Here is a 16,655-nt window from a genome sequence, read left to right as displayed (position 1 = left end):
ATGGCAGGAGGAAGATCACTTGATCATTGCCTGTTAGGTTCACTCCCTCTGGGGCACCTGGCATTGGCCACTGTCGGTAGACAGATACTGGGCTAGATGGACCTTTGGTCTGACCCGGTACGGCCGTTCTTATGTTATGTTCTTATGTTCTTATTCTGATTCAATTTGGGTGTCCAAATCTCTTAGGCAGCACTGAAAATCTCAACCTTCAAGTGCAAATGGCTTTTCCATTGTCTTCATGGGCTTCCAACGACATGGGCCCCACACTCGAGACCAGCGTCAGCTACCCCTGCCTGAGCATAACCAGCCCTTTTCTACCTCCTAGGTGACGACGCAGCATACGGGGGAAACTGAGGCACACACAGGTGTCATACAAAAATATTACAGAAAATTCCCACTCTCTCACGGGTGAGCTGGACCTTTCAGAGGACTAGGAGTAGAGTGACCAGATAACAAGTGTGAAAAATCGGGAAAGGGTGTGGGGGGTAATAGGAGCCTATATAAGAAAAGGCCCCAAATAGCGGGACTGTCCCTATCAAATCGGGACATCTGGTCACCCTAACTATGAGGAGCATGTGGCTCTCTCCCATCAGCTTTTTACTGAGTGACATTCGCTGGCCTTTGTTATGCAGGAGGTCAGAGTAGACAATCAGAACGGCCTTTCTATCTGGGAATCTGTTCTTTCTAAGGATACCGCCCCCCTACTGTCACTGCTTGGATCAGGACGGCGTCTTTCTGACAAATCCACTTAAACTCAGCGCTGCACATTTCCGAACGCGCCTGATTCCCCTTTATCACCCCACAGCTGTTTCTCACAGCTGGACCAGATACCGGAAACCTGTGGAAGAAAGGGGGCGGGGGGGGGAGAAATAATCTGTGTTAGTGACTAGACTTCTCAAACAAAGGTCCGGAGAAGCGTCTCTTTGTATTAAATCTAATGGTCTGCTCAGCTGTAGGTTTTCCATTAGCTCTGCGTTTTCCCCTGCAAGGTTATAAATGTCACAAAGCTCCCACCACGTCTGGTCTCCATGCGGCTGTTGGGGACTGAACTCACCACTCTAGCCTAGAGGCACCAGTGGGAAAGCGTGGATTGGAAGAAAGTTTGCCAGGCTCTCTGCTGAGTGTGGCTCTTTGTCTCCTCCTCGTCAGTGGTTGGGCCACAAAAGTGCCCAACGTCCAGTCCTTTCCCTCAAGCAGTCCTGTGCATCCTTTCCGACCCGGCAGTCCCATGAGCGGCCTGAGAATCAAGGGGAAGTTGCCTACCTAATAACATTCACCATCGCCTTTAATTCCTGATGGGAGGGGACTTGACTTAGTGTTAGAAGAAGCCGGAAAATTGAATTTCCATTCCATGGAATATTCCAAAAATATCAGGAGGTTTGTTGGTGATTTTTTTTGCTGCTGTTCTCAATCAGAACGAAACATTGAAATTTACAGCAAAATGAGGTTTCCAAAAATTTCATTTTGGAAACATCTAAACAGACCTTAACAAAATGTTTCAATCAGGTCAGAATCTTTTGACTGTTATGTTGTAATGTAATACACAATGGAATCAAATGGATGGCGCTGAAATAAACTGTTGCGATCATTTGCCATCAAAAATTGAGAAAAACCGATACATTCACAGGAAACATGTCAATTGCATGGAATGGGTATTTTCTGAGACGTGGTTTTCATCTAAAAACTTCAGGGGACCTAACTACATCTCTCAGGGCTGTGAAAATTGTTGCGTCCTGTGCAATGTCGTAGGTCGACCTGCCCCCTAGCTGTAGCTAGGTTGATGGAAGAACCAGCCCCTGCCTCTCGGAGAGGTGGACTACCTACAACAACAGGAAAACCCCTTCGGTCGATGTGTAGGAAGGGTCTACAGTTTGGTGCTACAGCGTCACACCTGCTGCACCACTGTAGCCGCTGTAGCATAGACGTTCCTAGAGAGAAAGCTGTTCCGTTGGGAATTCCCCCCCCGGCTCTCTGTATTATGTATGTTCTTGTAATGCTTAGAGGCCCCAACCAAGATCAGGATTCCATTGTGCTGGGCGTTTTATCTACACACTTAGCAAGAGCAGTTCTTTCCTCCAGAGGCCTGCAATCTAAATACACAAAACACCCAAAGAATAATTATTCCTTATGACAGCTGGGGAGTGGAGGCCCAGAGAGTTTAAATGACTTGGCTGAGGTCATGCAGGGAGTCTGTTCGTAAATCCAGATTGCCTGAGCCCCAGTTCAAGGCCAGCCTTTCTCTCCGACTCTGCAAACCTCCACAGTTACTTAATTATCAGCTTTTCTCAAGACACATGAAATATTTAACAGCAAGAAACACTCACAGATTTTGGTTTAAGATGGAGCCGTCCACCCAGGTCCATTTCTCCTCTGGGGATGTAACATTAAGCCCAACCCAAACGGGATATTTCCCTTGTGTGACGTTCTGTATGAACTCCTGTGGAGAAAAGCAGGAGTGTGAATTTAGCCTGAGGGAAAAGCAATCGTTCCAAAGGACATGAGAACTTAATCCACAATCTCCAAAGAGGCTTTCAGTTGAACCCAAAACAAGCAAGGGAATTGTTTTTCCCTATAGAACTGGCATATAACACTTGTTAGGACGCTAACTGCTAGATCTCAAAATTTAATTGTAAACAGGGAATTGTCACTGAGCAGGTGTGTTTACAATGGTGTCCCACAGGGACTGGTACTTGGCCTTAAGCTATTGAACATTTTTACCAAGGACCTGGAAGAAAAAATAAAATCATCACTGATAAAGTTTACAGCGGACACAACAATTGGGGGCGCGATAAATAATGAGGAGGACAGGTCAGGGATACAGAGCGAGCTGGAAGGGCACAAGCCAACATTATGTGTTTTTAATATGGCTAAATGTATGTAGCTAAGAACAAAGAATGCAGGATGGGGCCTCTACCCTGGGAAGCCGTGATGCTGAAAAAGATTTAGGGGTCACAGTGGATAATCAGCTGAACATGAGTTCCTAGTGGGACGCTGTGACCAAAAGAGCTAATGTGATCCTGGGATGCTTAAACAGGGGAATATTGAATGGAGCAGAGAGGTTATTTTACCTCTCAATTTGGCCCTGGTGTGACCACTGCTGGAATCCTGTGTCCAGTTCTAGTGCCCACAGTTCAGGAAGGATCTTGCTAAATTGAAGAGGGGTCAGAGAAGAGCCATGAGAATGATTAAAGTGATAGACTCACGGAGCTCAATCTATTTAGCTTAGCAAAGAGAAGGTTAAGGGATGATGTAATCATAGTCTCTAAGTACCTACATGAGAAACAGGTATTTAATAATGGGCTCTTCAGTCTAGCAGACAAAGGTAGAACATGATCCAATGGCTGGAAGTTGAAGCTAGACAGACTCACACTGGAAATAAAGTGTAAATTTTTAAGAGTGAGGGTAATTAACCAATGGAACAATTTACCAAGGGTCGTTGTAGCTTCTCAGTCACTGACAATTTTTCAACCCAGATTTAAAACAAGAGGCATTTTTCACACGCCTGAGCAACATAGCTAGGTTGACCTAAGTTTTAGGCGTAGGTGGCACACTTTATTTTTCACATTACCATCTCGTCCTGGTCCTGGATCACCAGGATGTGAGACCTCTTCCTTGGACAGTCATCACGGCTCCCATTCCAGTCCTTATTCCCTTTAGAGAACCAGTAGCACTTTCCTCTGTGCGACAGCCAGTCCATGGGGCAGAGTTTACACTCAGGGCCTCCACCTGGGGGAAAGGGACCCGGCATTAATGGGGCTAAAGACACTTCATGGTTCAACACTTTCCATGCCCCGGGTTCAGGCACTTGACTGCGAGTCAGGTGATCTGGCTTCAGTTCCCAGCTCTGCCACACACGCTACTGTGTGACCTGGGAAAAAGTCATGGCAACTTGCTGTGCCTCAGTTTCCACATCTGTCATATAAGGATAGTACTGCTTTGTTCATCTGTCTTGTAAGTACTTTGGGGCAGGAACTGTCTCTTGCTGTGTCTGTGCAGCGCCTGACACAGCAGGGCCCTGATCTCAGCTGGGGCAGGGACTGTCTCTCGCTGTGTGTCTGTGCAGCGCCTGACACGACGGGGCCCTGATCTCAGCTGGGGCAGGGACTGTCTCTCCCTGTGTGTCTGTGCAGCTCCTGGCACAACGGGGCCCTGATCTCAGCTGGGGCAGGAACTGTCTCTCGCTGTGTGTCTGTGCAGCGCCTGACACGACGGGGCCCTGATCTCAGCTGGGGCAGGGACTGTCTCTCCCTGTGTGTCTGTGCAGCTCCTGGCACAACGGGGCCCTGATCTCAGCTGGGGCAGGGTCTGTCTCTCCCTGTGTCTGTGCAGCGCCTGACACGACGGCGCCCTGATCTCAGCTGGGGCAGGGACTGTCTCTTGCTGGGTGTGTGGCATGATGGGTAGACACCTGATGTCCCTTCATGCCATGTTCCGGCACAGCCACTGCCTTCTTTCTCAATCTGTTCTAGCCCATCCCTTCCCCTCCCACTCGCCTGTGCTCCCCCACGTGGTACTGTATATACCGAGAGCTACCCTAGCTGGCCACTAGGTGTCACTGCTGCTCCCCACAGTCCCATCTGAAAATGCTTGTGGTGAACAGCACTGATGTGTGGTACCCAGTGCAGAGAAGCTCTGGAGGATGGGTGGGTGGTGGCACATGTGGGTGGAGTAGCAGGAAGGGACTTTTCTAGGAGGAGCTCTGACAGATGCACTAGAGCAGCCTAAGGAGCTAGACAGGGGGACAGCTCAGGCATGGAAGAAGCTGTGGTTACCTGTTGCGCTGCTGTGTGTTTGCAGCTCGCACAGATTCTGTCTCAGATGAGCGAGGACGTCCTCTGGGCTGCTGCTGCTGCTGCCTTCTGCGCTGTTCAATCTTCTCTGCCCGGAATCACTGTCTGCAGGGGCGTTTGGGGGTGTTCCCGTCCGGCCTTCATGAGAGCCACACTGGAAAACTTCCCCACACAGCATCATTGTGAACAGAGGTTAGAGAACTCTCGTGTATGTGTGTGTAATAAAGCACTGAATAATATGGATCCCAGTCAGTCACTTTGGAGAAAAAACTGAACTGTTATAAATCCAGAGCCAAATTCTATTCTGTTTCTATTTAAATACAAAGGTGAAACAGGTACGTATCAGTGTTTACATCCCCCTTTCCTATTACATGTAGTAATCTCTTAGTGCTTCCACATTTCTCTTGCCTGCTTTTGTCTGTTTCCAGCTGGCCCTGGTGTTCTTTTATTTTGAACGATTTTCCCTGGGCTCAATTTGCCTCTGCCTCATTCGTTTCATTCTTTGGCGTTAGCATCTTTGCTTTATGTTATCAGTAGAACGGGTCTGAAAAACCTGATGGAACAGTTTTCTGTGGGAAAATGCAGTTTCATCAAAATTGAAACATTTTGCAGGCATTTGTCTGTGTCAATAAAATTTTTGATGAGGAAAAAATCTAAAGGAATTGTTTTGACATTCTCATTTTGTTTCAAAATGTTTCAATAAGGTAAAAAATTATTTTGTTTTAACTTTATCCTTTTGTGCGAGTAACAGTAGTGGGGAAATTAGACTGGGAGTGGATGAGTCATTACACTAACTAAAAACTATTTCCCCATGCTAATTTTCATCTAATTTCCCCCCTACTGTTACTCACACCTTCTTGTCAACTGTTTGAAATAGGCCATCTTGATGATCACTACAAAAGTTTTTTTTCTCCTGCTGATAATAGCTCACCTTAATCAATTGGTCTTGTTACAGTTGGTATGGCAACCTCCATTTTTTCATGTTCTCTGTGTATATATATATTTTCCTATTGTATTTTCCACTGTAAGCATCCAATGAAGTGGGCTTTAGCCCACGAAAGCTTATGCTCAACTAAATTTCTTAGTCTCTAAGGTGCCACAAGTACTCCTCGCTCTTTCTGCTAATTATGATACTTTAAATGTCAACATCGTTAGCTATCACTGTGCAATATCACATGTGAGAAAGGAGAAGGAAGATCATATTTTGAAGAGACTCCAGCCAATAGGACCAGAAGCAGGGACTGCTGCAGTGAGGGGAGGAGAATAACTGCGGAATAGCAGGCTAGGAATGGGGAATAAGAGGTTAAGTGGTGGTTACAGTGGATTATAAATGGAATATGAGTCAACAATGTGAGGCAGTTGCAAAAAAGGCTACTATCATCCTGGGGTGTATTAATAGGAGTGTTGAATGTACAATACAGGAGGTGATCTACTCAGCACTGGTGAGGCCTCACCTGGAAGACTGTGTCTGATTCTGGGTGCCACACTTTGGGAGTCATGTAGACAAATTGGAGAGAGCCCAGAGGAGAGCAACAAAAATGATCAACGATTTAGAAAGTCTGACCTAAGAGGCAAGGCTAAAAAACCTGGGCCTGCTTAACCCTGAGAAAAGAAGACTGAGCAAGGACCTGACAACAGTCTTCAAATATGTGCAGGTCTGTTATGAAGAGGAGGGTGATCAATTGTTCTCCATGGCCACTGAAGGCAGGACAAGAAGTAATGGGCTGAATCTGTAGCAAGGGCGATTCAGGTTCGATATTAGGAAGAACTTTCTAACTGTAAGAGAAGTTAAACTCTGGACCAGGCTTCCAAGAGAGGTTGTGGAGTCCTCATCACTGGAGGTGTTTAAGGACAGGTTGGACAAACGCCTGTCAGGGATGGTCTAGGTGTATTTGGTCCTGCCTCATTGCAGACGGCTGGACTTGATGACGCTTATTCTCCAGTTTGTAACTGTTTATTTGATTTTTTTTCTTCCTAAGTGTAGCAATGTGCACTTGTCTTTAATGAATTTCATCGTGTCAATTTCAGACCAATTCTCCAATTTGTCAAGGTTGTTTTGAATTCTGATCCTGTCCTCCAAAGTGCGTGCAACCCCTCTCAGCGTCGTGGCATCTGCAAAATTTATAAGCTCACTCTCCACTCCATTGTCCAAAGTCACTAGTTACTTCTGAAAAGTGTTCTAGGGTCTGACAGAGGAGGAAAAACACTCTTAAAAATGTCAGGAAATTGGATTGTAAATAGAGCTGGTTGAAAATTTTCTTTTTTATTAAAAATTTCAAAAATATAAAAACTATCTGTTTTCACACTAGACATATTTTGTTTTATAAAATTTGTCCTGGTGTTTGGAAACCACAGAGCCTCTTGTGTGAGACACAACAGGAGAGTGTCAAGAATTGACATGCACACTCATCGTATCAAGGAGTCGGATTAAAAACATCTTGTACCAACATATTGCAACCTGCGCCAATCAAAATCTACACAGTGGCAAACCGAAAACTGAAATAATTTTGACAAATGGAAAAAAGCCCAACAATTTTTTCACAAACAGAACAAAGCACTGAAAACTTTTCAGTGAAATTGTTTGTACAACTGACAAGTTGTCGGAATCAAAAAATTGTTTCCAGATAGACAAGATTTTTTTTTTAAATGAAAAAACATGTTCACAAAATTTTGACCAGCTTTAATTGTAAATGGTCTGACGGTCAATAGAACCCAGTAGCAGTGATACATTTAGCTTGTTTTTGTCAATTAAAAAAAAAAGAAGATTTAAAGGTGATGGTCTCTTTAAGGCCCCTAATCAGGAAACCACTGAAGCACATCCTTCATTTTAAAAGCGTCCATATGTGCTTACCTGAACTGGGGCCATTTCCTGCTCAGGGGCCATTTCTTCCTGATGTTACTAATGATGTGGTATCTGAATATAGGACAGCTGTTCTCAAACTGTAACCCATGATGAACCAGTGAGCACTTGGTGGTAGTAAAAGCTGGCCACGTAGGGCTAAATCTCTTTGCTTTTACCTGCTAAATTACTTTACACAATAGCAACAATTACATTATTTTCCTAATGTTACTCTTTTCAGTAAACAATAGCTGTCATTGGCACAGGGATTATAAATGTAAGAGATTATGTGCACCAGGGAATCTGTAATCCCCGCTTCCCGCAGCTTCCATTGGCCGGGAACTGCAAACCGCGGCCACTGGGCGCTGCGGGCGGCCGTGCCTGCGGACAGTCAATCTAAACAAAGTGTCTCGCAATCTGCCAGTGGATTACCCTGATGGGCCGTGTGCGGCCCCTGGGCTGCAGGTTGCGCAGCACTGGTCCATGCTGTGGTGCACAGCTACGTGTCAGGGAACGGTTCTGGCAGGGAGGAGGCGGTGGGGTGAGGCTCGGTAGCAGGGAATTGCCAGAGACTTTCCCCACTGCTGGAGTCTCTCCCTGCAACGGGTAAAGGCTCCACAGCAGGGAGCTGCCGGAGCCTTTCACTGCTGACTTCTCATTGCCAGAGTCTTTCCCACTTCTGAACCTTCCCCTTTGGCGGGGAAAGACTCGGGCAGTGGGACACTGTGAAATAGAAATGGAGATGGGGAGACACTGCTTGGGTGAGTAGAGAGCTGTGTAGGGGGCATACCTGAGACACTGAACCCTGGGGTATGTAATCTTAACTCTGTTCCCCTAGGCAGGGCCTCACCATCTACACTGCCACTTATACCCAAGTTAGGGGGACATGTGGTGTATGTGCTCTGCACACCACCAAAAAGAGTGTGCAGCGTAGATGGACCTTCACAGGCGGACTGCGCCATGGAAAACTTTGAGAACCCCCGATTGATGAATAGAAAATAGCTAAGCTGAATTACTAAGGCATAAGAAACTTCACCACCTGCGTATTTACAAAACAGACGGGATCCAGACACTTACCCAGGACAGTCAAAATGATCACGGCTAATGTCAGAATGATACAAACGGCCCCCAAAATCCCTAGCATGCGTTTAAAGCACTGGGAACTCAAAGGAGAATCTGTAAAACATGCAAAGTTTGGTGAGACGGCATCAATCTTATCTTTGCCTTTTAAAATTTGGTCTCACTTTATGTCATTAGACATTGTTAGCCAGATAATATCCATAATGCAATACAAACCGAACTTTCTCATGCAACCCTATGTGCGGTAATTTACAGTACAGTTGCATAACCAGTCTTGGCTTGGTTTTTTTTTTTAAGCCTCATTGAAATCTACTAAAGTCAAGTGAAGAAAATGCTGCAGCAATTTTTCAAGTTATGGGTGAAGATTTTCAAAAGGGACAAGTGATTCTGGGAGCTCAAATTTAGAGACCTTAAAGGGCCTTGGTTTTCAGAAAGCACTGAGCACCCGCCCTCTGAACCCTCTGCAGTTTATCAAGATCCTTCTTGAATTGTAGATATCAGAACTGGACACAGTATTCTAGCAGCTGTCACATCAGTGCCACATACAGAGGTAAAAAACCTTCTCTATTCCTACTCAGTATTCTCCTATTTATGGATCCAAGAATCACCTTTGCGTTCAGTTGCAGCCCCACACTAGGAGCTCACGTTTGGCTGGTCGGGAATTTGCCAACAAAACTGTTTTTGTTGGAAAAAGCCGATTCATCAAAACTTCTCATGGAAGCGTATCAGTTCCAGCAAAGCTTGCTCAGGTTCAGGGGTGGTTATGGCATTTCCCCTGGGATGTGAGGGAGCCAGGCTCACATCCCTGCTATATCAAAGGATCTTATTTTTGTTCTGCTGCAGAATTAAAACAAAGGTCGAGACCGCTACATTTTTCACATAAGGGAATTCCTGTTGACCAGCCAGCCCTAAAAATAAGCAGCTTTGAAAATCAGAGCCTGTGGGAATTGAATGTCCAAATCCCATTGATTTTGATTCAGTTTGGGTGTCCAAATCTCTTAGGCAGCACTGAAAATCTCAACCATAAACTGCAAATATCCCTTTCTGAACAGGAACAGGGAATGGCTGGTCACGGGGTGAAAGAAAAGCCTGTCTGACACACATCAGAATAATGGCGCTCTGCACTTATGCTCTGCACTCATTCTCTCCCTGCCACATGCTCATGAAGCACAACTTTCTAACGTCCGTACCTTGGATCCTCCCTGGTGGCAGGCGGGTGGTGGTTTTCTCCTGGCGTCGGAGGTTTAATACCGTGTAACCTTCTTCATCCTCCATCTTCCAGCCATGCCCAGAAAACGATGAGACGAGAAGAAACAAATGACCCTCCGCAGACTCACCCTGTCCGACTGAGGGCTCAAGGCTGCAGAGGAAGCGCTGGCCCCACCTCGAGCTGTCAAACCACAGGATCTGCTCAGATGCAAGAGGCCGACCAACCTGCTAGTGAGCTGCAGGGCCTGGCACTGTGAAAGGGCAAGAGGATGGGAGCGTGGGTCAGAACATAACGCTAAGTGGGGGAGCACGTAAAGGGAGCAATCACAGGGCAAAGCTGGACCTGATGCCCTGAAATAAGTCACAGGGAAGTTGCAGGCTGCAGGCAGGACCAAGAGCAGCCAAGGCACTGGGGGGCTATTCTTGAGTCCGTCCCCACGCCCTGCTGGGCCTGTCAGTGATAAACACATCTCTAAACATGCTGGGGGATATGGCCCCATTGACCCCATTGACCCCAATGGAGCTACAGCCGATTCACACCAGCTGGGGTATCCGGCCCCCAAAAATGTTGGTTTGAAAACACAGAGATGAACGTGACCGTGTTAGACCCAGATCTTGCAAACACGGAAGCATTTGCTTAGCACGGGTGAGTTGTTTGCCGTGACTGCTTGGACTGGGAGCTCTTCAGGGCTGTCTTCTACTGATGTTTCTTTGGACAGCACCCAGCACAATGGAGCCAGATTATGACTGGGCCTTGGGCTTGGCATTATGGGCCTGGTATAACTGTGCTGCCATAATGCAAATAAAAATAACAAGCAAACGGAAGTCAGTAGGGCTAATTCTGGGCGTAACGTTAGCCACGTGCATAAACGTTTGCAGGACTGGGGCTTCTTAAGGAACGTTGCACTTGCTGCAGTTGCACAGTGGATTTGAAAAGATTGGTATGATTCACAGACACTATGTATCATGCCAAAGTTTGTTTTGGGGTTTGGATGGAGAAGACTTTGGTAGATGACTGATCTATCTTTCGTGTGCTGTATTAGTCACCTCACTACTGGCTACGTGCATTGGGTGAGATTTTCAAAGTTGCCTAGAATGTGTATAAAATCCCTGATGGGTTTGAACATTGCAACCATAATGTTCAGATAATGCTTCTATGCAGAGCTGTATGTGGGGTGAGCCAGGCGGCTGCCCAGGGCACAAAGACAGAAGGATGGAAAATTGGGGTGGAAAAATTATGGAGAAAAAATGGTAGAGGCGGAAATATGCTTGGTCCCCTGGGATGCTAAAATGCCAAGTTACAGCTCTGCTTCCACGTTGGTCAGGACAGAGGGGCACCGGCAGAGCTGTGTGTGGAACAGAAGCCCAGGGCCGGGGTAGCAGGAGACTGTGGGCTATAATTGAGGGGCACTGGCAGATGTAGTGTAGCTATTTGGGGATGGAGACTAGGTAGGTAGGGATTTGTGTGTATGTGCGTTAATGTGACTACTTGGTGATGGAGATCAGGTGTGTGTGTATGGACTGTAGTGAGGCTATTTGGGGATGGAGGGTAGTGTGGCTATTTTGGGGATGGAGATCATGTGTGTGTGTGTGTGTGGAGGGTAGTGTGGCTATTTGGGGATGGAGATCGAGTGTGTGTGTGGGAGATGCTAGGGAGTGGATTGTTATAAGAACCCCTCCTGCTATCCACCCCCACTGTATTCTTCTGCTCACATGTAGTTGTCATGTTCCTCCCTCTCTCATTTCACTCCCCTCCTCCCCTGTGTCCCACTGATAGTCTAGGGGCGGGACCCTCATTTCCCTCCCCTCCAAGGGATGCAGCAAACTGGCAGGGACGTGGAAGGATTAAACTTTTCCAAGGATGAAGCCCTGGGAAAGGACCATAAGGAGCCATCCTGCTTTGTTCCCTAGACCAGAGGTTCTCAAACCGGAGGGTGCAGAACGTATGGAGGGGGTGGGGGGGAGAGAAGCTTTTGGGGATGGGGGGGATGTATCCCACACATGTTACCCATAGCAGGGCATGACTAGCAAAGCTGATTCCTCCAAATGTGTCAGCTCCTCCGGTGGCACTGCGCGTTTTGACGGATTTCTGTTCCGTTTGCCGAGCGTTATACACAATCCCGGCCATCTGAACTTTAATCCCTTTGCTGCAATGCAGCCGAGACCCGTTGAACTGTAGGCCTGCACCACAGTCATAGATCTGTGTTTTCTCTTGTTACAAGGGCTCTTTGGCTCTGTTTGAATCAACACCTTGCTGGGTTGAATATTTAGGGAGAGTTGTGTTGATTTTTTTTTATTGGTATATGTCCATGTGTGGCAAGGGGACATAAACTACTCCCAACACACAGAATGTGGGTGCGATCACATACATTTGAGAACCTCTCCTCTCAATGGGGTCTTGCGGGAGGGGTCCCCTCTAACTCCACACAGTCCTCGCTGCTGTGTCTGATGCTGGCTACAAGCTGAGGAATGGGACTATCAGGATGAACTGAGCTCCTGAGGCAGAGCTGGGTGTGTGCGTGAAGTCACCCTCCTTCCAGGGGTACCGCGGAGCTGGGAGAGCAGGGGACTGCGGGTGGGGATTGAAGGGCCCTGGCAGAGCTCTGGGGTGGGGTGGGGTGAGTCTGAGGTTGGGATAGCAGTGGGGAAGGGGGCCGGGCTATGGGTTTGGAATTGAAGGGCATTGACAAAGTTGGGAGGAGGAGGGCAAACCCAGGGCTGGAATAACAGGAGGGCTGTGGGTCAGGATTGAGGAGCATTGAAAGAGGGAGAGTCCAGGGCTGGAATAACAGGGAACTGTAGGTTGGGGACTGAGGGGCACCAGCAGAGCTGTGGGGTTGGGGGAGAGCCCAGGGCTGGGATAGCAGAGTGCAGGGGAGGCTCCAGGCACCAGCACACCAAGCGCATGGGGCAAGCCGTGGGGGGCGCTCTTCTGGCGCGGCGAGGGTGGCAGGCAGGCTGCCCTCAGCGGCTTGCCTGTGAAGGGTCCGCTGGTCCCGCAGCTTCGGGGACCTGCCTGCGGGAGGTCCGCAGAAGCTGCGGGACCAGCGGACCCTCCGCAGGCAAGCGGCCGAAGGCAGCCTGCCTGTCGAGCTTGGGGCGGCAAAATGCCTAGAGACACCCCTGGGGAGAAGTAACTTTTCCCCTCAAAAAGAAATACCAGTATTGAACCCAGACAACACCAGCTGTGAGCCTGAGGTGAGGAGGCACAGACAGGGATGAAAGGGGGTGGAGCGAAAGTGCATCGGTGCAGGAGAGGGAAGTGGCATTTACAGTGTCGCTGACCCTTGCAATGGTGTTTTCTCCAAGGGCGACGGGATTTCCGAGGGTGCTGGAGCTTGTCTGGCAAAGCTTCGAGTTTCTCATAGGAGGGGAAGGGGGAGCAGAGAGAGACCCTCTCTCAGGGCAGCTCTGCTTCACCCCTCCCCTCCTGTGAGAAAGACAAACAAGGGGTCCTCTGTGTCTCCCCCATAACCCTCTGCAACACCCAGTTTGGGGCCAAGGATGGGGACCCTGCTGCAGCCCCCCCCCCACTGGCCTGTGTATGTGTGTGAAGAACTCCAGGAGGTGTGGGAGAAGCAGAGATTGGGATGGGTGGGGCAGCGCAGATCGAGATGCTGAAGGGGCAGGGTGGATGTGGGGGGCAGGGTAGATTTGGGGACATCATTGATTTGGGAGCAGGGCAAATGTTGGGGGTGAGGGAGCTGGACTGATCTCAGGGCCGGGGACAGAACCGATGTGGGGGCCGGGAGGAGCGGGTTGATTTGGAGGTTGGTGGGTAGGATTAATGGCTGGGTAGGGGGTTGGGCGGAGGTGAGCTGAGAGCTCCACCTGGCGGAAGGGTCACATAGAAACAAAGTAGGAATCTGCAATTAGAATCAAAGGCGCCTGGATTTTTCGGGCAGGGCTTTTCTGTTGAAAGGAGCCTAGGGCAGAGCGCGGGATTTGTGATGTCAGCTTCTTAGAGCTCAGCATCTAGTTCCGCTTTCCTCCCACGCTAGTCACTAGTTTTCGGGTGCGTCCAAGTGACAGGAAACCACATTTTTTTGTACGAGCTGCCACACCACCTGAGGGTGACAGAATTTCCCTGCTTCTCATATCGGCAGCAATTGTTCTTATTCCTAACCCACCTCGGAGCTGGGCCGCATGGTTGGTTGAGAATGGATCCGGATACGCGTTACTGTCTGCACACAGAGGCAATTGCAAAGGGATTCTAAAGCCGGTTTGGGTTAAATTCCTTTTAACTCGTGCTGAGCTGCGAAAGAACCCAAGCAGGCGTGTTAACCCGAAGCATGAAGGGGCACATGACTGTTTAGTGTCTCTGCCAGGTAAATACCTTGACGCCTTTGAGGAGCGGTGGGCGCTGTCCGGGGTTCTCTGCTCGGCAGGGCCGTCCTTAGGCATAGGCAGAATAGGCAGCCGCCTAGGGCACCACTAGGTCTGGGGGCACCGCTCTGCCGGGAGCCTGGACAGATGGGAAGCAGTGGAGCATGTAAGAGCAGGCTGCTGGGTCCTAGAGAGAGCCGAATGCAGCACAGTCTGAGGGAGGGGATTGGCTGCTGGGGTCTCTGGGAAGGGGGGGGTAGGGGTTGGGGAAGGAGCTCACCTGTGAGTGTGACTCTCCCCCCCCCCTCATCCCCCGGCTGAGGTGAGGTGAGGCAGGCTCTGCGGCTCTGGAACCAGTATCCTTTGTTGTTGCACATAACATCCATTCTTCTCCCCCCCTTCCCCATGGAGCACCCCCTCCTTTCTCCCTCCTCCCCAGGAGCATCCCTCTCTCTCTCCTCCCTCCACTCCATCAGGGCTGGGTTGGGTGAGGTGCTGGGGGCTAGGTGGGGGGAGGAGGCTGGCTGCCTGCCTGCTGAGGAATGAAAGTGAAAGTAACTCACTTCCTCCGCCAGGATTGGAATGTCACACAGGGCTGGGCTGGGGTTAGCCAGATGTGTGAAAAATCAGGACAGGGGGTTGGGGTAGGGTGACCAGATGTCCCTATTTTATAGGGCCAGTCCCAATTTTGGGGTCTTTTTCTTATATAGGCTCCTTTTACCCCCACCCCGTCCTGATTTTTCACACTTGCTGTCTGGTCACTCTAGGTGGGGGTAATTGGTGCCTATATAAGACAAAGCCCCAAATATCGGAACTGGCTCTATAAAATCAGGACATCTGGATCTGGGCACCCTATCTGGGGAGCGCCTCTCCCCCGGGCTGGCAGCTGCCAGCGATCCACCTCATCCAGGGGGAGCTACACAGGGCAGGATGAGCTGCTGTGGCTCCATGGGTGATCTGTCCCTGAGATCAGATGCTGTGCTAACTTCACCATGGTCCATAAGGCTGGTGGTGGTGCCCATTGGCATGTGATTGGACCTGAGGGTTTGCTGCTGCTGTTGCCACTCTGCACCCCAAGAGGTGGATTTTGGGGTCTACTGCAGCTGTTGGACCAGCAGGCTGGGGGGGAGGGGAGCCAAGCATGAAAGCAGTACTGTGTTGCCATTTAGATTGTCATTTAACAACTTTGTTTGCCAAAAATTCTTGCTAACAATCCTGAACCCAATTTCAATATTTTTTTTAAAAAATATCAGTATCTTAGCCAAAAACAGAAAATGAAGTTGTTGACAATTATTAGTGACAGTTTTGGTTTGAGGCTCAGAGTGGGCCAGTTTTCATCAGAGAAACAAAAAATGTTGACTGACTTTCCTATAGCCTGTTACTCCTGATAAGAGCCCTCCAACAACTGTAATATGCTCATCTCCTTACTAGTGTATAAAGCAGGGGTTGGCAACCTATGGCACACGCGCCAAAGGTGGCAGGTGAGCTGATTTTTGATGGTACGCAGCGGCAGGCTGATCAGCTCAGCTCATCACTGCTCTGGGGTTCCGGCTGCTGCCCTATTGTCAGCTGGGATACTGGCTATCGGCCCCACTCAGCACCTGCTGCTGGCCTGAGGACCCTCAAGGAACCCCAGGCTGGCAGCGGGGTGAGCAGGCCGGCTGAACCACTCAACCTGCTGTCGGCCTGGGGTTCCATTTCTTCAGCTGGCAGCGGGCTGAGTGGGCTGAGCAGGGCCGGTGGAGGGTTGAGTGGCTCAGTCTGCTGCCAGTCTGGGGTGCCGGCAGCACTCAGCCTACTGCTACTCCGGGCTTCCGGCTGCCGGCCCCTTGCCAGTCAGGAGCCCAGCCGCCGACCCCACTCTGCCTCCTGCCAGCCTGGGTGAGCAGAATCCCAGGCTGGTAGCGGGCTGAGGGGGGTTGGCAGCCGGGATCCTGGCTGGCAGGAGTTGGTGGTCAGAACCCCAGACCAGCAGCGGGCTGAGCAGGGCCTGGGATCCTTGTCTAGGGTTCCAGCCACCAGTCCCAGTCAGCCCGCTGCCGGACTGGGGTTTCATTTACTCAGCTGGCAGTGGGCTGAGCAGGACCGGTGGCCAGGACCTCAGATAATAACAATAGTTTATTTATATAATATAGACAGAGAGAGATACCTTCTACAAACGTTAAAATGTATTACTGGCACGAAAAACCTTAAATTACAGTGAACTTGGCACACCACTTCTGAAAGGTTGCCGACCCCTGGTATAGACTGACCATATGTTGTACTAAGATTCTCCTGCTTTTTTTTTTCCTGTGAGTCAGTATAGCTTTTGCCATCCCAGAAGTTGGGCAGCCAATGTTTTACGTTTCCACAATGTTTTCTCCAACTTTCATAAAGTAAATACATAGTTAATATGAGTTAAAAGGCCAGGA

General features: G+C 49.1%; 1 pseudogene; it reads right to left on the bottom strand.

The window, feature by feature from the left end:
- Positions 1-684: 684 nt before the first annotated feature.
- On the bottom strand, positions 685-12,046 carry LOC120392377 (annotated as a pseudogene).
- Positions 12,047-16,655: the final 4,609 nt, after the last annotated feature.

This window comes from Mauremys reevesii, unplaced genomic scaffold, assembly GCF_016161935.1.
Source record: "Mauremys reevesii isolate NIE-2019 unplaced genomic scaffold, ASM1616193v1 Contig1, whole genome shotgun sequence".
Taxonomy (NCBI): Eukaryota; Metazoa; Chordata; order Testudines; family Geoemydidae; genus Mauremys; species Mauremys reevesii.
This window is presented reverse-complemented; position numbering and strand designations above follow the sequence as displayed.